Raw genomic sequence first — 26,085 nt, 5'->3', positions numbered from 1 at the left:
CCATACTCAAACAATGGCAGAAGTCTGAATCAAGCAAGGGGGGAGAGACACTGAGAGAAGAATTGTGTTTTTAAACAATGGCAGAAGTTTGAGTAGGAATGAAGATAAAACTTGTTTTAACAAAACACAAAAAATCAAGCAAACAAAACCTTAGTGTAAGGATGACCAGTTCACATATTATTTCAGAAAGTGTGACTTGGGGTAACTTCCCTTTTAAATGTCAGCTTATTCAAATTTTCCTCCTATCTCTGCAGCCAAGTGTGATGAATTGGATGAAATTATGAGATGTGGAGTCCCCCCTCCCTGCTCAACTACCCTCCTCTTTCAACCCCTCCTGCCATCAATGAGATGATAATTTGAGACAGAAAAGGGGAAGGGACTACAAACCTACTTTTTCTAATCCATCCCTTGCTTCTGTTCTCTCAAACTGGACACAGCCTCCAGAAAGAGGCAATTTATATTTATGGATGGAATACAGTTCTGCCCCATTTTCCAGGGCAAGATTCACTCCCAAGGCAGCTTGCAACCATTTAAAGAACACAAAGAGTAGTTTAAATACAATTACAATGCATCAAAATAACCAGATTAAAAAACAACTACAACAAAAGCAGCAGCAGCTAACAATCAGCATGCATGACAAATCAATACAACGGAGCTAAACAGAAATGTTTTAAATATCTGCTGTATGTCGAATATAGACAAGGCTGTACATACAGTACTTGTCTAGGAAGAGAATTCCACAGCTGTGGAGAGACCTAGGAAGCTGCCTTATATGGAGTCAGACCTATGTCTACACAATATTGTCTACACAGAGTGGCTATGGAGCTCCAGGGTTTCATACAGGCAATCTTGTCAGCCATTCTTTGAGATTCTGAGATTCAATCCTGAGACCTTCTGCACTGAAGACAGATGTCTTGTCATTCAGTCAGGGCTGTTAAGGAACACTTGTTTGCATCACTTGTAGTGGATTTCCTACTGGCCCTCATAACACACGCCGACAATTCTCTATTTGGTCATCCTGGAGAACTGCAATTCTCAGAAGATTATTAAAAATTAAAAATTAACTATGCCTATCTGCATGTTGCTGCATGGATCTAAGGGTTAATTTGCTCATTGAAAATTGAGCTATTTTCATAGGAAGTTGTAAAACAGCTGAATTATTTCACTGGGAGGGCAATGGGATCCCAAATCCATTGCCACCACCCTCAATCCCAGTGAGCCCTGTGAGGGGAAAAGTGTTCTCCTAGCAACCCCTAGAACTCTTAAGAAACTACACCTCCCGGAGTTCTATGCAGGAAGCCATGAATGTTTACAGTGGGCATCTTACTGTTTTAGATGTATAGTGTGAATGTGGCCCAAATGGACCAGATTCCACTGATAAGACATCTGGTGCATGGGGAATTACTAACAATGGTCCTCTTAATCACAGTGACCCCACAAGGACATGGAGCAGTTCCCAAGACAAATTAAACTTGATTCAGTATTCATCCATTGTCTATTCACTTTGGGTGTGTTTGTAGCTTTGCTTGTTCCCTTATCTTTTATTCCTGCTTGTATCCACTCACTTTTTAATATTAATTTGTTGCTGCAATACTTTATGGAGGGTTTTTCTTTTCTCTCTCCCTCCCTCTCTAAGAATTGTGCATATAAATAATTGCCTTGCACCATTTTTTTTCTGCCTGCAAGCGATTCGTTCAAGAATATGAAATATTTACCAAATACCGCTTAGATGTCTTTTCTATCATATTCTTCAACGTTACAAAACAGATTGTTTACAACTGCGTTGCCCTTCTACCTAATGGGCACCCTAGGGGGATGTTGTTGGCTTTGAGACTCAGCTACATATTTCAATAAACAACTCCTGAAGCCAGCTCTCTTTCATAGCAGTGAACATTAATCAGGGACCTATCTGAATGGAGTACTCGCTGTTCCTCCCTTTGGGAGGAAACAGGAAAAGGACACACGTTGAATGTGTATAATCAAATGTGCATGGAAAGAGCATTGTCACATATTATTGGTATTATCAGACGCTCATCTGATAAGAACATACCCTTGTAGTATGGCTAGAGATTTTTACCTGGTGGAAGACATCCTTTGTATGTTTTTTTTTTGGGGGGGGGAGGAGATAGCATTGTTGTTTTGTAACCTGTGGGCATTTATAAGTCAGAAGGCAGAGTAAAACTACCCTAAGGCTGCAATCCTGCACCTGCCTACCTGGCAGAGCAAGCCCCACTGAACTCAAAGCACAGAGAGTGTCAAAATAGCATTAGAAATCTCATTATACATGACTTAGCCATTTTTCACCTTCTCACCCCTTGCCTTTTCCTGTAAGACCTATTGCAGTCGTTAAGAGTTGTCAACAGGCTCATCTCAGCTATCTGCCAATCTCCCATTCCCACCACCCTTCTGAGTAAAACCCCTCCCCACCTTCTCTCTCTATAGAAGGATCTGGCAACTTCTGTTTCAGTGTATCTGAAGAAGTGTGCATGCACACGAAAGCTCATACCAAGAACTAACTTAGTTGGTCTTTAAGGTGCTACTGGAAGGAATTTTTTTATTAGAAATCCAGTAAGTTGAAGTGCTTAGGGCATTGGACTCACTGGGTGACAAGTGGATTGAATAGAGATGATACACCAATAATTTTCACCTACTATTTTTAAATCTATTAAGCAGCCCATTCTTACTTAAAAATAGAACACAACATAATTCAACTGTAATTCAACTACTGCATAAATCCATGTTGTGCTTCTCTTCTAGGAACCCTAATTTTTTAACCTGTTTATGCAAGTGATTTATCTCTGGTTGACAAATTCATTGAGAAATGGGAAGCAGAACATGGGAATAAGTAGACAAGTTCTTCCAGTGGAGGAACTGGAAACCTTTGCTTTTCAATTTGCTCACAAATGATCTACAACTAGGGGTGAACAATGAGGTGGTCAAGTTTGCTGATGATATCAAAATATTCAGGGTGGTAAAAACAAGAAGGAATTGCGAAGAGCTCCAAAAGGATCTCTCCAAACCTGAGTAACTGAGCAGTAAAATGGCAAATGAAATTGAATGTAAGCAAGTGTGAGATGGTGCCCATTGAGGCAAATGTAAATATAATAATGATAATAATAATAATTTATTTATATCCCGCCCTCCCCAGCTGAAGCCGGGCTCAGAGCGGCTAACAGTAAAATAATACAACATTCTAAAATCATTTCATTATAAAATCAGTTCAAATCAGATTAATGGCAACCATTGGGCTAGAGTTCTGTGAGGATTGCCAAAGGAGGGGGTCAGGCTGTGCCCTGGCCAAAGGCCTGGTGGAACAGCTCTGTCTTGCAGGCCCTGCGGAAAGATGTCAAGTCCCACAGGGCCCTAGTCTCTTGTGACAGAGCGTTCCACCAGATCTGAGTCACAGCTGAAAAAGCCCTGGCTCTGGTTGAGGCCAGCCTAACCTCTCTGTGGCCCGGGACCTCCAAGATGTTTTTGTTTGAAGATCGTAAGGTCCTCTGTGGGACATACCAGGAGAGGCGGTCCCGTAGGTACGAGGGTCCTAGGCTGTATAGGGCTATGTCTACATTTCACAGATATGCTCATGGGGTTTGAACTAATGGTGACTGGCCTTTGGATTCCAACCCAGAATGGCCCTGAGAATGAGGGGACACTTAAGATGCAAGCTATTTATGCTTACCATGATTACTAAAAGAGCAAAAAAAAAAAAAAAAAAAAAAAGAGAGAGAGAAGAAAGAGGCTTTGGAATAGGAGGGTCCACTGGGAAAATGCTCGTCAAAATCTGCTCAGATTGGCTTCTAAAGCAGTTGCTGGCAACAGGGAAGAGGAAAGAAACAGAGGAAATTGGAGGGGAAGAAAACAAGGGATTGCTGAGCCTAATCTGCCTCTGAGCTTTTCCCACTAGCGTCTAGAGTCTAGACTGACAGGCGGAGAGAGGTCTGTAGGGGGTTACACTTGGCCTTCCAATTTTTGCATCATGCCCACCGAAAGGGAATCTACAGAAAGCAAAGCGAGGAGGAAGCCAACAGCACTGCCGTTAAAACAAAACAAAAGTGTGCAGAAAGCCAAAGGGGGAATCTATTAGAGGACTCAAGCAGATGAACTTTGGCCTGAAGAATGTGCATCTTCGAAGCTACTTGCCAAGGTGATTTCCTGCCTTGCATTGTTTGATTAACCCCAAAAGAGCTGGCATGGCACTGCTGTCAGGAAGAGCCCCACTCAGCTTATTGTGTTAGCAACCTGAGGGCACTAATACCAGTGATATAAAATTAGAAGGCTTCATGCTTGGGCTGTTAGTCTGTCCCCTGGCACTGTGGAATCAGAGAGGTAGGATTGATCTTGACCTTCCTGTTTAGCTATTTAAGTGGTAATTCTTTAGTCACTTACCTGGGTGTAAGTCTTACTGAACTCAGCAGAGGTGTCTTCTGAGTCGACATGTAGAGGACATGGCTGGCAACCTTTAAGATTCCACTCAATTTGTTTGTTTGTTTAGATTATTTGTCAAAAAGGTAACCATGTTGACTTACTTAAGGTAGTCCCTGTCCCCCTGAGCTCACAATGTAAGAAAAGGTATGCTTAGTCTGGAAAACAGGAGACTGAGAGGAGATGATGATGATTTATCTATTTATTTATACATACATACATGCATGCATGCATACATACCCTGCCCATCTGGCTGGGTTTCCCCAGCCACTCTGGGCGGTTTCCAACAAAATATTAAAAATACAATAAAACATCAATCATTAAAAACTTCCCTAAACAGGGATGCCTTCAGATGTCTTCTAAAAGTTAGATAGTTGTTTATTTCCTTGACATCTGATGGGAGGGCGTTCCACAGGGCGGGTGCAATATGATAGCCATCTTCAACTATCTTAAGGGCTGTCACATGGAGGAGGGAACATGCTTGTTTTCTCCTGCTCTTGGGAGCAGGACTCAAGGCAATGGCTTCAAGTTGCAAGAAAGGAGATTCCGACTAAGCATTTGGAAAAAAAACTTTCTGACAGGAAGAGCTGTTCGAGAGTGGAACAGACTCCCTTGGGAGGTTGTGGACTCTCCTTCCTTGGAGGTTTTTAAGCAGAGGTTGGATGGCCATCTGTCATGGATGCTTTAGCTGAGATTCCTGCATTGGAGCGGGTTAGACTAGATGACCCTTGGGTTCCTCCCAACTCTACAGTTCTATGAATCTACAATTCTAGGTGAAACACATAAAGAAAAATGAATGGAAGGGAGGAGGGGAAAGCAAGCTCAGGCACAGGTTATTAAAGCTATAGAGTCAAATATATATGTTCTGGATGGAGCTCAAAGGCACATGCAGGAGATAATTCCATCAGCATAATTACTTCTGCCTGAAAGGTGGAACAATTTCCCCTCCAGCCTATGTGCTGTTTGTGGGGTTCTCCTGACCCTACTGAGCAGACTTTGTGGGGGTGCAGGGTGCATGGGGTGAGGAAAGGGGGAGGGTTCCACTGTGCTGGTGGGACTTGTGCTGGCTTCTGCTAGTAAAGGAACCTGGTTAAATATACCATTGTGTATAAGTGGTTGCGTGTGTAGGTCCCCAGGCCACCCCTCAAATAACTTCACACATAACATGTAATTTTAGTTTTGGTTTTTGGGCACTATTTTGGCCACAACTTTATTAAAATACAAAATCAGTGAGTGGTTGTTTAGACATTGGTTATGACTATCTGTCCCCCCGCCTGGGACAGAACTGACATCCCGAGGTCCGATCGGTAGCCAGTAGAAGAGAAAGTCAAACTTGGGGGTTATTTGAGCTAAGCGTCGGACCTACGCCGCTCACCCCAGCAGCTCCCCGAAAGCTTGCCTGCCCGGTCCTATAACAAGGATTCCCATAACAGGGATTGGGCAGCCCTGGTCCCATAATAATAATAATAATAATAATAATAATAATAATAATTTATTATTTATACCCCGCCCATCTGGCTGGGCCTCCCCAGCCACTCTGGGCGGCTTCCATAAAAACCAAAAATACAGTAAAATATCACACGTTAAAAACTTCCCTGAACAGGGCTGCCTTAAGATGTCTCCTGAATGTCAAGTAGTTGTTTATCGCTTTGACATCTGCTGGAAGGGCGTTCCACAGGGCGGGCGCCACTACCGAGAAGGCCCTCTGCCTGGTTCCCTGTAGCTTTGCTTCTCGCAATGAGGGAACGGCCAGAAGGCCCTCGGCGCTGGACCTCAGCGTCCGGGCAGACTGATGGGGGTGGAGACGCTCCTTCAGGTATACTGGACCGAGGCCGTTTAGGGCTTTAAAGGTCAGCACCAACACTTTGAATTGTGCTCGGAAACGTACTGGGAGCCAATGCAGGTCTTTCAAGACCGGTGTTATATGGTCTCGGCGGCCGCTCCCAGTCACCAGTCTAGCTGCCGCATTCTGGATTAGTTGTAGTTTCCGCGTCACCTTCAAAGGTAGCCCCACGTAGAGCGCATTGCAGTAGTCCAAGCGGGAGATAACCAGAGCATGCACCACTCTGGCGAGACAGTCCGCAGGCAGATAGGGTCTCAGCCTACGTACCAGATGGAGCTGGTAAACAGCTGCCCTGGACACAGATTTGACCTGTGCCTCCATGGACAGCTGTGAGTCCAAAATGACTCCCAGGCTGCGCACCTGGTCCTTCAGGGGCACAGTTACCCCATTCAGGACCAGGGAATCCTCCACACCCGCCCGCCTCCTGTCCCCCAAAAACAGTACTTCTGTCTTGTCAGGATTCAACCTCAATCTGTTAGCCGCCATCCATCCTCCAACCGCCTCCAGACACTCACACAGGACCTTCACCGCCTTCACTGGTTCTGATTTAAAAGAGAGGTAGAGCTGGGTGTCATCCGCATACTGATGAACACCCAGCCCAAACCTCCTGATGATCTCTCCCAGCGGCTTCATATAGATGTTAAAAAGCATGGGGGAGAGGACAGAACCCTGAGGCACCCCACAAGTGAGGGCCCAAGGGTCTGAACACTCATCCCCCACCACCACTTTCTGAACACGGCCCAGGAGGAAGGAGCGGAACCACTGTATAACAGTGCCCCCAGCTCCCAGCCCCTCAAGACGGTCCAGAAGGATGCTATGGTCGATGGTATCAAACGCCGCTGAGAGATCCAGCAGAACTAGGAAACAGCTCTCACCTTTGTCCCTAGCCCGCCGGAGATCATCAACCAGTGCGACCAAGGCAGTTTCAGTCCCATGATGAGGCCTGAATCCCGACTGGAAGGGATCCAAATGGTCCGCTTCTTCCAGGCGTGCCTGGAGTTGTTCAGCAACCACTCGCTCAATCACCTTGCCCAGGAATGGAAGATTTGAGACTGGGCGATAGTTGGCCATCGTGGCTGCATCTAAAGATGCTTTTTTAAGAAGCGGTTTAATAACCGCCTCTTTCAGCGGGTCTGGGAAGGCTCCCTCACGGAGGGAAGCATTCACCACCCCACGAAGCCCATCGCCCAGTCCTTCCCGGCTAGCTTTTATAAGCCAGGATGGGCAAGGATCCAGGAGACAGGTGGTTGGTTTCACTCGTCCAAGCAGCCTGTCCACATCCTCGGAGGTAACAGATTGAAATTGATCCCACTCAACTTGACTAGACAGAACTCTAGCACTCTCCCGCCCCGGCCCTGCTCCCACGGTGGAGTCTACTTCTTCCCGAATCTGGGCGATTTTATCTGCAAAAAACTTTGCAAAATCATTGCAGGAGAACATGTGGCCCGTACTGGGCCCCGATGTTGCAGGTGGTTCCGCTAAATTGTGAACCACCTGAAAAAGTCTCCTGCTGCTGTTTTCTGCAGATGCAATAGAGGCGGTGAAGAAATTCTTCTTCGCCGTCGCTATCGCCACTTGGTAGGCTCGACGTTGAGCTCTAACCTGTGTCCGGTCAGATTCGGAATGAGTTATCCGCCACCGGCACTCTAGCCGTCTCAACGATTGTTTCATTGCCCTCAGATCCGTGGAAAACCACGGGGCTGTCCGGGCTCCATGCAATCGGAGAGGGCGCTTCGGAGCCAAACAGTCAATAGCCCTGGTTAACTCCACATTCCAGCGGGCCACCAGGGAATCGGCTGAAAGGCCATCAACATGGGATAAAGCATTCCCTACCACTCTCTGGAAACCATTTGGATCCATTAAGTGGCGGGGGCGGACCATCCGAATTGGTCCCACCTCCCTGCAGAGGGGATGGGTCGCAGAGAAGTCCAGTTGCACCAGGAAGTGATCTGACCATGGCACTTCTTTCATTTCGCTTTTACTTAGTGTCAGATCACCAACATCCATAGAGGTAAACACCAGGTCCAAGGCATGTCCACGGCTATGGGTTGGGCCAGACTTATTCAGGGACAGCCCCATGGAGGCCATGCTTTCCACGAAGTCCCGAGCGGCCCCTCGTAAGGTCGTGTCGGCATGGATGTTAAAATCCCCTAGGACGACCAGGCTAGGTGTCTCCAGGAGAACATCCGCCACGACCTGAAGCAGCTCGGGCAGGGAATCCTTGGTGCAGTGGGGAGGTCGGTACACCAAAAGGAATCCTGTACTGCCCCTATTGCCCAACTTCCAGAACATGCACTCAGAAAACTGGGTCTTCCCAATAGGACGCCTGGTGCAAACTAATGACTTCCTAAAAATCACTGCAACCCCCCCTCCCCGCCCACGTGACCTGGGTTGCTGTGCGTAAGAGAAACCTGGTGGACAAGCAGCGGCAAGGACAGGCCCATCTGCTTCATCCAACCAAGTCTCTGTTACACATGCCAGGTCAAATCCTCCATCCATGATCAAGTCATGGATGGCAGTGGTCTTACGAATCATTGACCTGGCATTGCACAGCAGCACCTTCAGGTCACGTGGGTATCCCTTGCTGATTCTAGTATCCATCCGGACAGGACCAGACCCGGAGGCAGGGATAGTCCTCAGACAACGACTAAACCTGCCTCCTCTGTAATGACATGGTCTGGTCTTAGCGTAACTCCTCCTCCTACCCGTGATCACTGAGATCGGTTGTCCCAGTGCATCCCCCCCTGTGGAACATGCCCCAGCCATTTTGTGGGCTGGGGCCCACTCCCCGGCAGCCCTGAACCCTCCCCCTAAAAACAAAATAACACCTTAAACAAACAAACAAAACCAATAAAACAATACAAGCAAAAAAATGTAAAAATTACAAAAACATCAAAATAAAAAAAATAATAATTCCCCAAGCCCAACCAAACAATCCATAACAGGGATTGGACGAAATCATGGCAAGCCCCAGGATTCCTTTAACGGAATTCCCTTCAGCGCAATAGGAGGGGCAGGCCCAGCCTGACCCCTCCACCACCAGCATATTATAACCAATGCCTAACCACAACCTTACAAGTTGTGACGAATTGCTGAGTAGTAGGCAAAAACCAAATGGCACAGCCAATCACCAAATGGCAAAATTCCTACTAGGCCCCTGCTCCAAAGCAGACGACCCCATGACAAGCAAACCAAGGTCAACCGGAAAGAGGGCGGGCGGGCGGGCGGGTGATCCAATGCACTCTGCAAAGAGCAAGAGAAACCAGAGTGCACCAATATTTAAAGACTATGGTCCCACCCACCCAATTTGCAACATACAATTTGCCCGAGCAACCCGGTTACCCAATCATGATGCCAGGCAACAACTATTAACCTGCCTGGCAACAAGAGGCCTGGCCTGGTGGCCCACACTGCAACACGTGCTCTCATTTATTGGAGAACACGCTATATGGAAGTGGGGTTTAAAACAAAAAACAAAAATCCAAAAATTGGGATTGTGCTTTACAGAATTAGGTTCTGCTGGCAGGTTTCCCACGAGGATCTTGATGACCAGTGTGAGAACAGGATACTAGAGCCATTGGCTTGATCCAGCAAACACTTCTCAAATTCATAGAATCTTGGGAAATAATTGGGGGTTTAAATTTTATTTTAAAAATAAAGTATTAAGGACATTTTAAAACCGTGAAGCAAGAATAAAAAATATACAGCCCTCCTCGGTATCTCAGCACACAAAAAATCCATTACAATGAAAGAGAGTTAAATATAAATCCTTTTAAAGGCATAATAGTAATAATAACAACAGCAACAACAACAACAACAATCTGTGCTTTTCAAAAAAAAAAAAAGTTTAGGGGTACTCTCATTTGGCTCAATAAAAATCGCCATTTTATAGTTCAAATCCGGGAAAAATACTGCTTCACACATTAAACACTCGCTTCTTTATGAGACTCAGGAAAAACAGTGACAGAAAATGAGGTCGCCATTGGGGTAGAACGGAACTGACGATTCACTGTGCTAGAGAAGAAACTATTATTTATTTTTTTAAAAAAAAGTTTCTTCTCCCGTTAGGTTCACAAAATGTTTAGGGGTATGTGTACCCACCCCTGCGTCCCCCCAGAAAAATCACAATAATAATAATAATAATAATAATAATAATAATAATAATAATAATAATAATAGATTTCTGCATTTTCAAGGTAGAGTGGCTTTCATTTAAATGTCAGCATATGGAAGAAAAGAGCACCACATAGCAAAAAACAATTCAGATTTAATTGAATCCCCAGTTCCCCTGATGTGATTTGTTAGATGGTCTATTACAGCATAGTTCCAAATCTGTTCATATAAAAGCTTAATCTCTCTCTTTCTCTCTGTGTGTGTGTTGTGTTGGTGAGATAAATTGAAATTGTTCCATCAGAGCAGCTGTATGTAATAACTGACCATATTGTGGCATAAGGTCACTAAGAAGACTGAAAGTGTGACATGAAACAACCTCCCCTCTATCTCTCCCCCCCCTTTATTTATGAATGCTTCCCCTTTTAAAAAAGCCAGAGGGTAATTTTGTACACAAAGTCTTTGCAAAGAATGTGCTCAAAAATGGATGGTCCCCACTTATGCCAGAATGTGGGAGCAAGGAGCAGAGGACTGTAAGTAATTACCACTGGACTTAGCCAATAATTCATGCTATATTTCTGTTTAATAAGATGTAACTTACTTGGCAATCCTGAGGGATGAAAGGCAAGCTTGCAATATAAGACTTGATTATCATCTGAAGCACTTCAGCTTTTCTTTCCCACCATGAGAAAGTTCATTTGGAGTCATCAATTACAATTAAAGGATCATTTTTGCTTAACCTGCTGAAAACAGATTAAATTACGGGCAATCCAAATGGGCTGATTATATAATCAACAGCTTATATTGCATAAAAGGCAGATAAAACAGGAATCTTGTCATGATGCAGAAAAAAACACCACATGATATTTCTTATCCAGAAAGAAAATCATTCAAAGGATTTACTTGCCTGTAGTTATAAATTTAAAATCTTCTGTCACCATGCGGTTTGCATTATAGATGTCAACTTGGTAAAGAGTCACGGCAGAGACAACACAATTAATAGTGAATATGAATAAATAAAATGATCAGATTCTAGTCAGGCCATTAATAAAACTACAGCCTCTCAAAAAAGGGGAAAAAAGAAACTTGTTCCAGAAATTTTCCATAGTACTTATGTAGACAGGGACAGGAAAAGCAATGGAGGAGAATAGGGGATTGTCTGAAGACACAAAACACTCTTGGTTGATTCTTTGTTGGCCAGTTATTTACTAGCAGAGTGGACTAAGTACATAAGGGCTCGTCTAATCAAGCATTTTCTTTTCACATTCTGGCCAACCAGATGCATAATGGAAGCCCACAAGCAGACCCTGAGTTCAACAGCACTTTCCCCACCTGTGATTCCTGCAACTGGTAGGAGCGTTTCCACCCCAATCGCTCAGCCCAGAAACTGAGGTCCTCCTCCTAGGGTCATCTGCGAGTTCCCTAACTGTGGGAAGCAAAGTTACAGGGAACCAGGCAGAGGGTCTTCTCAGTAGTGGCACCCTCCCTGTGGAACACCCTCCCTTCAGATGTCAAGGAAATAAATAATTATCTGACCTTTAGAAGACATCTGAAGGCACCCCTGTTTAGTTTTTAATGTTTCATGTTGTATCCGCTGGGAGCTGCCCAGAGTGGCTGGCAAAACTCAGTGGCGGAGGAAGGGGGTGTGGTAGGTGCGGGTCGCCCCAGGTGTCATCCCTGAGGGGGGTGACATCACCCCCCCCAGGACGCTCACCCCCGGGTGCACAGCATGTGCCCTGCTCCGGGCGCCGGAGCAGCTAGCCCTGCCTCTGGTGAAACCCAGACCGATGAGTGAGGTATAAATAATCAAATTAGTAGCAGTAGTATTCAGAGGTATACTGCCTACAACTGGAGGTTTCAAATATTTTGATCTTTCCTCATAGGTAAATTGCTTCATTCCCTTAATAATTTTGGTTGTAGTTTTCCAAGCCATTTCCAACTCTACAATATTCCTTTTCAGGTGAGGTATATACAGTACTACTACTACTACTACTACTACTACTACTACTAATTTATTTATACCCCGCCCATCTGGCTGGGCTTCCCCAGCAACTCTGGGCGGCTTCCAACAAAATATTAAAATACAGTCATGCATCAAACATTAAAAGCTTCCCTAAACAGGGCTGCCTTCAGATGTCTTCTAAAAGTCTGGTAGTTGTTGTTCTCTTTGACATCTGGTGGGAGGGTGTTCCCCAGGGGGGTGCCACTACCGAGAAGGCCCTCTGCCTGGTTCCCTGTAACTTGGCTTCTCGCAGTGAGGGAATCACCAGAAGTGTCTGGGCAGAACGATGGAGGTGGAGACGCTCCTTCAGGTATACTGGACCGAGGCCGTTTAGGACTTTAAAGGTAAGCACCAACACTTTGAATTGTGCTCGGAAACGTACTGGGAGCCAATGTAGGTCTTTCAGTAATCCAAATGTAATCGCAATAAAGGTTTGTATTATTAAATTGTTATTTATTTTCAGTTCCTTTTCTGATTAGCCCTAACATGGCTCGTATGTTGGCTTCAAATTACAAGAAAGGATATTCTGACTAAACACCAGGAAGAACGTCCTCATGGTAAGAACTGCTTGACTGTGGAACAGTCTCCCTCGGGAGGTGGTGGACTCTCCTTCCTTGGAGGTTTTTAAGCAGAGGTTGAATGGCCATCTGTCCTGGATGCTTTAGCTGAGATTCCTGCATTGCAGGGCTTGGACTAGATGATCATTGGGGTCCCTTCCAACTCTACAATTCTATCATTCTATGTTCATATGATTCTAAAAAGGGCACACTGTTTCACACATACACTTGTAAATTCATAGGGACAGTGTATACCTTTGTTTAGAATAACGTTTGAACAAGGCTTGTGTTTGCATGATACATGTGTTCACTACAGCCGGCCTCTTGGGGATAGAGTAACATCTTACATATACTCCTAAGATGTAATATACAAGGAAGCACACTTTCAGGTAGACCCATGCAGACTTATTCTCCTTTCTTTTATTTTCCTTTGTTAGTAACCTCAGACCTGTGTGGCATGACTAAACAGCAATTGCAATTTATAGCACCTTTGTAGTGAAAACCTACAAATGTCTACTTAAAATTAAATCCAAATATTTTAATGTAGCTTACTCCTGGGCAAGTGGGTATAAGATTGCGGCCTTAGTTTCTCAGATGGAAATTACTATGCAAGTTCAAAGCATTATTATTGTTATTCAAAATGGAAAAAAGAGAGACCTGTGTATTTTTGTTCCACTCTAGCAACAACAGTGTAGAAGATTGATTTCCTTTCCATTAAAATTGTACATTTTACTTATGACCCAAGGGGCTTAACACAATATATTGGGTAATCATAACAGTAATAATAATAATAAATTTCATTTATAGGCATCCATGCCTGAAGGCCACTTGGCATCCTATAAAATAATAAAAACAATTTTCCAATATAGAAAACCCCAAGAGCTTGTAAACAAGTTCCCCCGCTTCCATCCCACCCACTCTGTAACTATAAAGATAAAATATTACAAAAATCTGAGCAATGAAACTAAATCCCCAAAATTTAATCCAGATCTCACTGGGATGGCAAACCAGTGTCTGGGTTGGGACACTTTATATTGCAAATGGAAGAGTCTTCTATGCAAAAACCTCCCTGCACATAAAAATCTAGGTTCTAGGACATCCAGGGAGGTTGAAGCTGGAATCTTTCTCCTTGATAATATAGTTTCCTGCATGCAGGTAACCTTTTTGCACAGAAGGGAATTATTTCATGTGAGACCACCTTCTGTCTGAAGTGGTTCAGTTTAGACATGGGTTAAAACTAATCTCAGTGGCTCTTTGGGAATGATTAACCTCAAAATTCAGGCCTTGAAAGTTCATTTTTTAAAAATTAAAGTATTAGATAATGTGGTAGTGAGTCACCTACGTCTGAGGTGAAAAGATAATCTAAACATGTCAATATTCAAAACTCTTTTTATGAAATGGGAAGTCTCTTAATCAATGTTAGCTATCAAGGCTTTTTTTCATTCTGGCACCTCTCAGGTGGGTGCCATTGCTATTCTAAGAGAATGAGGGAAGTGTTCATGGTGAAATCAGGCACCTCTTTTTCTAGAAAAATAGCACTGGTTATTCCAGTATTCACCAAAATGTACATAGATCATTGTTGTTAAAGGAGGCTGCCTAGATTATTCACGGTTAATAAAATCATTTATTTTGATAGTTGCCAAGAAGCAGGCATATCCAACATATAGCTGTGAACTGCTCTGTGATCTTCAGATGAAGGGCAGTACAGTGGTACCTCGGGTTAAATACGCTTCAGGTTACAGACGCTTCAGGTTACAGACTCCACTAACCCAGAAATATTACCTTGGGTTAAGAACTTTGCTTCAGGATGAGAACAGAAATCGTGTTCCGGTGGCACGGCGGCAGCAGGAGGCCCCATTAGCTAAAGTGGTGCTTCAGGTTAAGAACAGTTTCAGGTTAAGAATGGACCTCTGGAACAAATTAAGTACTTAACCCGAGGTACCACTGTATACACATTTAATAAATAATAATAACATAATGAAATACCATTTTTATTTGGGGAAAGACCGCTAGAGATACCTTCAGTACCTAGTTGCTGTTTATGATCTGTGCTATATGGCATATCTGATGATCAAAGCCTGTTAGCTAGAATAATGGCAGAATTTATATTCGGGGGGGGGGGCTAGTTTTCTTCCACATTTCCTTTAAGCAAGAAAGGCAACTAATAGTCTATAGCTGGAGTGCTCCCCCCCCCAATTATTAGGCAGCCTTACTAAATTCTAATCAGATCTGGTGAAACATTTAACTAAAGTTTAATTCATAACAGCCCCATTCACACTATACATTCCAGACCCTCTAAGTGTCCCTATTTTCCACGGACATCCCTGATTTAGAGAAGCTGTACCAGTTTCTGATTTGATCCCAGAATGTCCCAATTTAAATTTATAGTTTGGATGGGGCCCCAAAATAAAAAATATAATGGTATTTCCTGCTTTAATTATGATGATTGATTGATTGATTGATTGATTGATATACCATTCTTCATCTGAAGATCATAGGGTAGTTTACAGTATAAGTAATTTAATCACACACATCTCTCTCTTGGATTTTATATATAATGCTCCAGTTATGCTTGACTGCAAGTCTTCCATAATCATTATTCCCTTATTGCTAGATTGGAGCAACTTTATCACAAAGCCTGAACTGCCATGAAAGAGGCAGTTTCTGCTGAAAAATATACTCCCAGCCTCTGAACCACTGCCTGCCTGGAGACTAGAGTAGCTCCCAAGAATACATGTTGGTCAGCCATCCCTGGTATAAGAAAACAAAAATGTCTGGCTCCTCTATGGACATGTGAATTTTAAAAAAAGCATTTCTAAATATTTAAACTCACATGGGTCCAGAGAAGCCAGCTTGCATGATACACTTAAGTGCAATCTTCCATCATCATCATCATCATCATCATCATCATCATCATCATCTTTTGATACAGTTCCTCAGCAGAGACTGAGTAAACTTATTATGCATGGGATAAGAGTACAGGTTCTCTTACAGATCAATAAATGCTTGAAGAACAAGAAGCAGAGAAGAAGAATTAGTGGAGAGAGGTAAGATGTTCAGCCAAAGACCAGTGTTGTTGGACTGGTTACCGTAATAGGTGACATAGAGGTGAGAAATGATTTGACCAAGTTTACTGGTGACATTCATTCAGGATGGTAAAGCAAAACAAACAAGGTTGTGTGGGCAGTTCTCAGAACTGTGTGATTGGGTATTAAAATGGCATATGTGGTTCAATATACATATAGGTGTGAAGTTTTAACTTCAGATATATGCTGATGGAATCTGAACTGACAGCAGCTTACTAGGAAAGTTATTTTGAAGACATGGTGCATAGTTCAATGAGAAAATTGACCCAGTGTGCAGAAGCAGTAAAAAGAGAGGACTCCATGTTAGTGATCATTAGGGAAGGGAACTGAAACAACATTGCCAATATCATAACGCTTTTGTACAAATCTATGGTGCCACCACAGTTAGAATACCTGTATATATTTCATCACAGCTCAAAGGGGATATTTTAGTGCTAGGGAAGATGCAGAAAGCGATAACTAGGGAGGTATAGAAATCAGAAAAAAGGCGTGTGAGAAGGGGCATGATATAAATTTGTGCATGGGGTTGAGGAACATATGCACACAAACACACATCTCTGTGCATGTAAGGCTGAGATGGTGCCATCATTGGAACATTACTAGGAACAAAAATCATGTAAGTTTGCAACAACTGATTGTATTGAATGGCACTGTGATCACCTTTTGATGAGGAAAGGCAAACATGGAGGAAAACAGCTCTCAGAAAAAGCAGTAATGGGAACAACAAAGCAATAAATGGAATCAAAGCAAAGCAAATGCTCAAAAAGGTGAGTTCTTGGTGTTCAATGAGCTATGTTGAATGTGCTTCTTTCAAGTGAATATTGAAATAATGGAATATTCAGCCCTACCGTAATTAAAAATCAACTCCCATTATTAGTCTTCCTTGTGTGCTTTTTCTGTATCTTGAGTAACTTAATAGTGGAATGAATATGAGCACAGATGCTAAGAAACATCTCTTTACATCCACACTTGGTACCCATCAGTTACGTTCTCCTTTTAAGCCTTTTGTGTTGAGTCAACGTGATTTGATAGTTATGAGTTTTTCCTACATAATTGCATTTGACTGGACTTAACTGTCCAGGGGTCATTTACCTTTTTACCTTACCTTATTACTCTTCTGTTGGTGTCCAAAAATTTCTCTGGCATACTTAAATTTAGCTGTAATGTGCTATACGTTACCAAGAATCAAAACTTTTCCAAGGGGACTGAAGTGCAGAGAGATGATCACTAAGAAGTCACAGATTATACTTGGCTAACTCAAAGTGTACATTGCATCCAGGAGGCTAAGAAATAAATGCTTCATTTCCAACGCACAATGAAAGTCATTTTGGATCCTGTGAATTCTCCCAAGGGCCATGCCACTGATTCATGTCCAAGGATTAATGCATTTTCTAATATCATTGATCGTGGGGAAAGCATTCAGTGACCTTGCTTCACATGTAATAAATTAGTGGATGCTGGGTTCCTGAGTGCAATAGGAATTTTACCTCCCTGGTACAACGAACACTTGTTTGTGAATTTGTTTGCTAATAGGATCAATAGAGGCCATCATCATTAATCATCTTGTACTTTTGACTTTCGGCTTTCCAGAAAAGACCTTTAGCTGTTCTACATTGTTGATTTTTCAAATATTGACTTGCTGTTTTTTAATGTCTCTCTCAGGTTGAGAGTTGGACAGTAATGCAAACTTGATTCTTCCACCCAAATCCCAAACTCGCTTCCTTAGAATAAAATCCAGTGGATTTCAATGGTATCCCCCCCCTGCCTTGTTGGTGCCCATGAGAGGTTTCACTTTTTTGAAATCAAATGAAATTTAGTCGTTGGTTAGCATTGGGCATAGTTGCTGCTGGAAACTTAAGGAGGTAGCTCTCATTCTTATGTAGTCACCAGGCTTTCCCTAAAGCAGTGAAATCCCCTTTAGATGCATTTAGATGCCCAAATCCCATCAGCCCCAGTCAGTGTGCCCAATAGTCAGGGTGGTATTGTCCAATAATGTCTGGAGTCCACAGTTTCCATTTTCCTGCCCTAAGTCAAAATTTGTTCATCCTTAGCAAAGCATATGAAGCATTTCAAATACAGTGGCACCTCGGGTTACAGACGCTTCAGGTTACAGACTCCGCTAACCCAGAAATAGTACCTCGGGTTAAGAACTTTGCTTCAGGATGAGAACAAAAGTTGTGCCGTGGTGGCGCGGCGGCATTGGGAGGCCTCATTAGCTAAAGTGGTACCTCAGGTTAAGAACAGCTTCAGGTTAAGATCGGACCTCACCTCCAGAACGAATTAAGTTCTTAACCCGAGGTACCACTGTAAAGCCAATAGTATAGAAAGCCTAAATGTTACTACTTTTTCTAGACTTGACATTCATTCAGTTTAATACTTTTTCTGGTAAGCTTGTTTTTAGTAGGCAACCAACAGACATACCTTTCATAATTAAACTAAGCTCATCTTGATTCAATTCTTGCCAGCATTATAAAACCAGCATCCTGAAATCAAAGAGGAGCTTTGTTAAGAAACAACATCCCAGCATAATCATATTCTTAAGACTGCAGAGTCAGTGAGGAAGAGCACTCTGACCAATCTTGATTACATTATCACCTTGGAAATAACATCACAGAATGTAATGAAATCAGATGAGGTTTTAGTTTTATATTTTTAAAAGGAAATTATTTAATATTATGACTCATCAAGCAAGCTAATTTCTTGTGTGTGCAACACTGATATACCTTTCTGCAGTAACTATGAAATATCTATAGCAATACATCTGGATTGTATTTTGCAAATGATTTTGATCTGAAAATATAACCTGAGACATTCTAAAGAAAAAGACCTTGCTTTTTTCGGTTCAGAATGTGGTTGCCTTCAGGGCATCACTTTGGCTAACAAGAAAATATGCAGCTTAGAAATTGTCTGAAGTGGGGCTTGCCGAGAACAGTGTGTACTGACCACAAGATTCAGTTTAGACTCCAGTTTGCCACTTCTTAAAACAGTCTGATTTGGCTCCGATCAAGTTGGAGCAGGGAGAGCCTTAAGTCTGCTTTGTTCTCCGCACCCTTATTAACTATTGGGAGATTTTAAAAATATAGCTATGTTGTTGCTTTTGACAAAAGGGAATGGAATTTTCGAACATAGCAGTCCCTCCTGAGTGAATCTAGGGACTTTTGTGCTGGAGACCCCTAAAATATGACTCCGACCCTGAACAACATATAGCCTTTTAAAAATTATTATTTGACAAAATCAAATGAAATTTGCAGGAATGGTTACTCCTTTGGAGGGCATGAATCCTGTCATATTTCAGAAGAATGTTTGTAGTGGTTTTCTTATACAGGCAGCTATTACAGTTTGCGGGTGCATAAAAAGGAATTACTTGCTATCCCCTGTGGGTTTGGAGGGCAATTGCTTTGGAAATTGCAAAAATGGAAGAGATGTCCTTGGGTAAGAAACCTGCCAAAGTATGGTCAAATAGGTCCATGGACTAGGAACTTTAGAAGATGGTTTTGGTGTGGGAAGGACAAAAGGGCTTTGGTCTCCAAAGTAAACTTATTCTCTCTGGTTACAAGTTAGAACAGTCTACTGTGAAGGATTTCTCCATCCCAGCATTTCCTTCCTGACACCTTCCTTAAGCTTCAAGACATAAGTTTCACTCTAGGAAAGCTACTCCTCCCACCCCCTAGCAAAGGACTGGACAGTGCTTGTAAAACCACCCCCTTTGATTACCAGGTAGTCCTGTCAGTCACAAAAGAGAATTTTCTCCATACTCTCTATCCACTGTAGTGCTTGCTCTCCCTTCCCCCTTCATTCCATCAAGGAAGATGAGATAGATTCTTTTTGCTTTCGGCAGAAGCTTGCCAATAAGTCTTTTTATGTCTGGATTGCTGAGATACCATGAAGTGCTTCAGGGGATCCTGCTTCGACTTGTGTCCACCTCATAAACATCCCACTTTAACTTTTGCAAACCCCAGATACAACTGAGGCATGTTGCTCAGGATTCATTTGAATCCAATGCATACCTAACAGAGAGGAACTATTCGGGGTTACTATTTTTTTCTACATTACAAGTCAACAAAACAGAAACAGAAACGTATCTCAAGGCATTTTTATTTGGGAGAACTTTTAATTCTCAAGAGTAATGCAGGGATAAATTTTTGAAGCAGTATTGGCAGTTTGGTGGGGGCTTTCCCCATTTACTTATAGGTTTTATGGATTTTTACATTATCCTCCTCCTCAAGGAAGGCTAGGAAAAGGAAGGGAGAAGATCCTGTTCGGTACATTTCCCTCTGTTTCCACCCTGCTTCTTACAAATAAGGTAGCTTACTTTTCCCAACAAATCCATACCTATAACCAAAAAAATTATTTGTCTGGTTTTTTTCCTCTCCACTTCATCCAATGAATCCAGAGACAGTGAGCAGAGGTAATTCAGACAAACATTTTATTTTAGCTAACTAATTACAAATGTTTGCTTTTAAAAAAAACATGACCCATTTCTAATTATTCTATATTTTCATGATTTAGGATAGGATAGTTCTTGTCCAGAAGATTAGCTGGGAAGCATACAGTACCCAGATATGAAAGAGAGATTCCTGCTATCATCTAGTCACCTCACAACATTAGAAGGTCCCTTCTCCCCTCATTGCTTTCCTATTAAGTGGCTGCACTAAAGGAGGTCCCTCCCAAATTAATGAGCCTAAACAACACCAATGGTCCCCAATTACAAAGCATATGGCTAGCAGAGATGGCAAATTCCTCTGCCTGGGATCTTGGCTAACAGCCAGCATCTGGTGTATTCTGCACTGGTCTAGATGCCCCAGAATTGCACTCATGTCGAGTCTGCAAGCTTCCCATAGGCCTCTAACTGGCCAGTGTGGGGGACAGGAAACTAGATTAGATAGACCTTTGGTCTGATACAGCTGGGCTCTTCTTGTGTTCTCTATTAACACACAAGGGAAATTCTTCTGTGTGCCACCGGTTTTTTTAGACTTGTTCTTGGCACAGCAAAGCTTTAGAACAACTGCTCTGAAGGATGCTGCCCCTTGCTCCTAACCTGCCCTCTACAAGATGCTGAAAGGAATATTAAATATGGCATTAGTGCCCTTAATACATTACAAACTTGCAGGGTGCATCTCCACTTCCAGTTAATTGGCCTCGTTTCACAAGCACTTTCATTTATCCTGAAGGACAAGCACTTTAGGCAACATTTGTCAGCCTAGCTGCCAGCTCCCCAAAGCAAGCCCAGCTCAGGGTGACCTCATGCACCAAGCATGCAGGGGTCTGACCATGAGCAGAACCCTTGAACAAATATAGACACGAAGGCCAAGCACCATATCAGTTGCAATGATAGGCAGAGTTTGCGATAAACCTTTATCACATTTGGAAAGGGAGAAAGGAAAAAGAATCTTGGTCTGATTCCAGCTCCAGAGATTGAGACTCCTTATTATTATTATTTTTACCCTCCACTCTCCAACTCTTGCCATATCAAATTAAGCCAAATAAGGCTGACCACTCGCCCCACTTATTTATAACATCACAGGAAACTTGGAATGACTTATTAAAAGATGGAAATAGCTTTCTTCATCTCGAAGACAGGCTTGTCTCTGCCAAGGAACACAGCAGCTGGCTGCGCACACAAACACAACCCCACAAAAAGTGCCCCCAACACCGAAGGTTACAAAAACATACCTGGCCTTGCTTAGCAAGATGAACAAGACATTGGTGTTCCTGCTTTGATACAACAAGCGACTTTCTCTGAGGGATTGTATCGTCCTTGACTCTCTGGCATAGCCTGATAAATATGAATGACAAAGTGGAACAGAAAATGACTAATTGATGCATTTATCGCAGTCTTGGCAGCAGGACTGAGATCACCATGACTTTGCCTTGGGATGTACTTCAGAACTCCACCCAACCCTATCTTCTCCTACCTACAGCATGGCATAAAGACCATGGCTCTAATAACATAGCAACGTGCTAGCTCCTCTGCCCAGTGGGGTGGCAGCCTGGGAAAGGGGACCCCTAAGTTGTGGAATTCCCTCCCCACAGAGTTGTGATTGGCGCCTTCATTATACAGCTTCTAGAGAACACTGATGAAACTGATGAAACTAGTGGGTCGTGGCCTGATCCAAGGACAGGAGCACTACCACCATGCAAATACTTGGTTATCTAAGTTTATTTTAAAATTAGATGTTCTGTTTCCCCTTCCCCCCTTGATAATTATCTTATATATAACTTTAAAAACAAACAAACACAGTTTTGTGAGTTGTAGCTGTGTTTTATTGAATAGAGAGAGATGAGGTGAGTGGAAGAGCTGCAGGCCTCAAGTGGGGTCATGCTTTGCACAAGCCCTGAACATGGATGTGTCATCAGAAAAGGCCTTGAAACAATGGTTTCTCTCTGATCCTGTTTTAATATTATGGCTATGTGTTCCCTCCACTGTTGGATGCAGCATGTCTCTGAATACCAATTGCAGGGAACTACAAGAGGGGACGGGACACAGGTGGTGCTGTGGGTTAAACCACAGAGCCTAGGACTTACCGATCAGAATGTCGGTGGTTCGAATCCCCACGACGGGGTGAGCTCCCGTTGCTCGGTCCCAGCTCCTGCCAACCTAGCAGTTTGAAAGCACACTAAAGTACAAGTAGATAAATAGGTACCGCCCTGGCGGGAAGGTAAACAGTGTTTCCGTGCACTGCTCTGGTTCACCAGAAGCCGCTTAGTCACACTGGCCACATGACCCGGAAGCTGTTCGCCGGCTCCCTTGGCTAGTAAAGCGAGATGAGCGCTGCAACCCCAGAGTTGGTCATGACTGGACCTAATGGTCAGGGGTCCCCTTTACCCTTTACCTTACAAGTGGTAAGTTGCTGCTACACACAGGCCATGCTTGTGGGCTTCCTATAGGTCCCATAGAGCTTCCAATAGGACCTAACCCTGCAGGGCGCTTCTGACGTTCTTCACATGTGTAGCAACATATCAACATTTCTCGTAATATGTTTCATTTCATTCTCTCTCACCCCGCCCTCTGCCAATTCCTTAATTAAAAGGGACTGATTTTTAAAGGTGATATATATGCTGAGGGTTCTCTTGAGATTTAGTGTTGAAATAATGGCAGCAGAATTGCATACAAAATAATATAAAGGCATATCCCAGCTGCCTTACTGGGATATAGCATGTTGCATATGATGAATTTATTGGCAGGGAATGTAAGCTTAAAAAAGTAAATCCATCAACACTATCAAGATGGATGTGCGGGTAGTAAAATATACACACACCTGCAAGCTGTTCTCAGAAAAGAGAAATGACCAGTTCCTTCTTGATCTCCTCTTCACCCCCAATTTCCTTAGAGGTAATTGTTTCCTTAGAGAGAAAATTTGGTCTCTAACATTCCAACCGTTGGAGTCTGGTGGCTTCCTTTCTTTGGCTTTTTCTGATGCTTAACTGTAGTAAGAACCCAAAATTAAATAATTCTGTTTGTGTGATAAGAACATAAGAGCCTACTAGATCAGGACAGTGAGCCATCTAGCACAGCATCCTGATCTCACAGTGGCCAAACAGATGCCTATGGAAAGTCAGCAAACAGGACCTGAGAACAACAGCCACTTTCCTCTCCTCTAGTTTCCAGCAACTGATTTTCAGAGGCGTTACTGCCTTTGACCATGGAGGCAGAACATGGCCGTCAGGGTTAGTAACCATTGATAGCCTTATCCTTTATGCATTTGTCTTTTAAAGACATTCACATTGGTGGCCATCACTGCCTCTTGTGGGAGCAAATTGCATAATTTAATTACAGAAGATCGTGATCTGGTTTTGACAGTCCTGGACATCTGTGAAGACCTGTAGTACTGAGATTGTCTCAGCAACTATGGGCCAGTTGACGTGGCAGAACATATGGAGACTGGGAGTGGTGACAGTACATATGACCCCCTTCCTCCACCATGTGTTCATCAGAACCAGCCAATAGCATACAGTCCAACTTTTTCTGACTCAAAACCAGGATGCTCGTCTTCTGGGCATGCTCCCAGGAGAGGCACATGATCCGTGCATCATTCTCGCCCCCCAAACGTGCTTCTTTCTGGGTGAGATCTCTTGCCTTGCCCCAAAATGCGTGTGAGATAATGGCTGTCAAGATAAAAAAAGGAATGTCCCTTTTTTTCCAGGACACTTGGAAGATATGCAACAGGGCTTGTGTGAATGTCTACAAGAAATGGGGATTTTTGGAACCTGATGCTCAGATGAAGAGGATGCTTCACACTGAAGGCTGTCTGTGTGGTGGAGGGAAGTCGCTTACGTGACCCCATGGCTATGCTATTTCAGCACTGTTCACCCCCCAAAAAATGTATGAACCAGGACTCTACCCTTCCTAATATTTCTTTCCATTTCATCTGTGCTGGTATTCCAGTTCATTTCAGAAGTTTGGGCTTCTAGCCCTTCTAGGCAACGTTGCCCATGATGGTTGAGCCAGAGGCAATGGTGAGCAGAGCAAACAAATGTTACCTTTGCACAATTCTCTGGTTTCTGCATATACTCACATACTCTGCCCTTCATCCAGGCAAACAGAGGCATTATCAAAGCTCAACAACACATTCCAGCTAGGCAAGGAGAGGTATGAAGCAAGGCTAGTGAGTGGTCTGGCCTGGAGAGAGAGAATGTTGACCGATGGAGGTTGTGTGGCCCTATGAGGGTCCTAAGTACCACACAGTGAGGCCTGCAGAGTTGTATTTGACTCCCAAGCCTGAGGTTTTCCACCCCGGCCCTAAAGCATCATTCCCAGCATATGGCAGGCCCAAACCTTTCTTGGAAACCTCCAAGGGAAGATATTCCGAAGCTTCTGCGCTGCCAAACTTTCCTTGCAGTTAGGATATGTCTTCATCATTAAAAAAGCCCCAGAGGTTCTCCATTGTTTTCATTGCATACCACTGACATTGGTCCCAGAGAGGTGACCTCTGTGGCGAGGCAAACGGTTTAAATAAATAAAAAACAGGAAGAGCTGTGTTTGGTTTCTCCCCTTCCATCTGTGCACCAAATGGATTTTTAACAGGAAAACTGGATGTTAATGGAGCCCATCCAGGAAAGCTTTACTCCAGCAAAATCGCCACTGGAAACCGCTGTCTCTCCTAGAAAGCCTGGATGTTTGCTGCGTAGCAGAACTTCTTTCTAATCATCAGGCTCAGTTGGTCCAGCCCTGGCGTGCTGTGGATGTGATCGTGGAATGGATAAGGGAAGAGGATGGCCCAAAAGGTATCGAGGGAGTCAGCTGCAGAGCAGGGGTGTGAAAACTTTACTTACAAGTTGGTTTTACCCACTGTGCCTTCCCTTGCAGTTGATGGAGTAATGGCATTGTAATGCTTTGCTTGCAGGCAGTCAATTAAGCACCTACAGTTACTCTGCAGGGTGTAGATTTTACATGTCTGGCAGGTTCATAAATAAAGAGAGCGACTGCATACTTTAATGCCTGGTCTCTCCCCTACCGCCCCCCCCCCCGCAAACATCATTCCAGTATTGATTTCAGATCTTTTTGCACTTATACTGAGTTCACTGCTCACCCTCTCCCGCTTTGTCAGGCATTGATTTGTGGCATCCAGTTCGGCAACTCTGGGAGACTAAGCACCTGTAGACACACCACATTGGTTTGCGATTATGTTCAGGGCCAGGTGTTTGGCAGATTGGTTCTGAGCTATTTTGGAATGGGCAAGCCCCAAGGAAAATTCCAAGGCTGCAGTGCAATTCAATGGCAGGTGGAAATTCCCACAGCAGCTTATGCCTCTAGATGGCGCTAGAGCAGGTGTGTCACCAGAGATGCTCATACAGGGGTGGTTCAGACATTACAACAGGGATGAGGAAGCCCATCAGGTGCTGCCAGTGCAACCAAAGGTCAGGGATGATGGGAATAGGAGTTTGTTCCATATGTGTTTTATTGATTATTTCAGCAAGCCCATCTAACATAGAATTAAGTTTTGTGTACTTTTTTTGTAAAAATAAAAAATGCACATTTTATGTGTTTCAGGTATTGTTGAAATAAGCTGATTAATTTTTATCTGAGTCATGTGACTCAAATTGGGTCTACTAGACCCAAACATT

General features: G+C 43.3%; 1 long non-coding RNA gene across 1 annotated transcript; it reads right to left on the bottom strand.

Moving 5' to 3' along the window:
* Nucleotides 1-4,913: 4,913 nt before the first annotated feature.
* On the bottom strand, nucleotides 4,914-21,795 carry LOC308576131. The gene is made up of 3 exons (XR_014003114.1): nucleotides 21,694-21,795; nucleotides 10,977-11,115; nucleotides 4,914-5,191 (listed from the first exon to the last, which is right to left on the bottom strand). It is a non-coding gene; the product is annotated as an uncharacterized lncRNA (long non-coding RNA).
* Between the last annotated feature and the right edge of the window lie 4,290 nt (nucleotides 21,796-26,085).

Source organism: Podarcis bocagei, assembly GCF_964188305.1.
Source record: "Podarcis bocagei genome assembly, chromosome: 1".
Classification (NCBI taxonomy): domain Eukaryota; kingdom Metazoa; phylum Chordata; class Lepidosauria; order Squamata; family Lacertidae; genus Podarcis; species Podarcis bocagei.
This window is presented reverse-complemented; position numbering and strand designations above follow the sequence as displayed.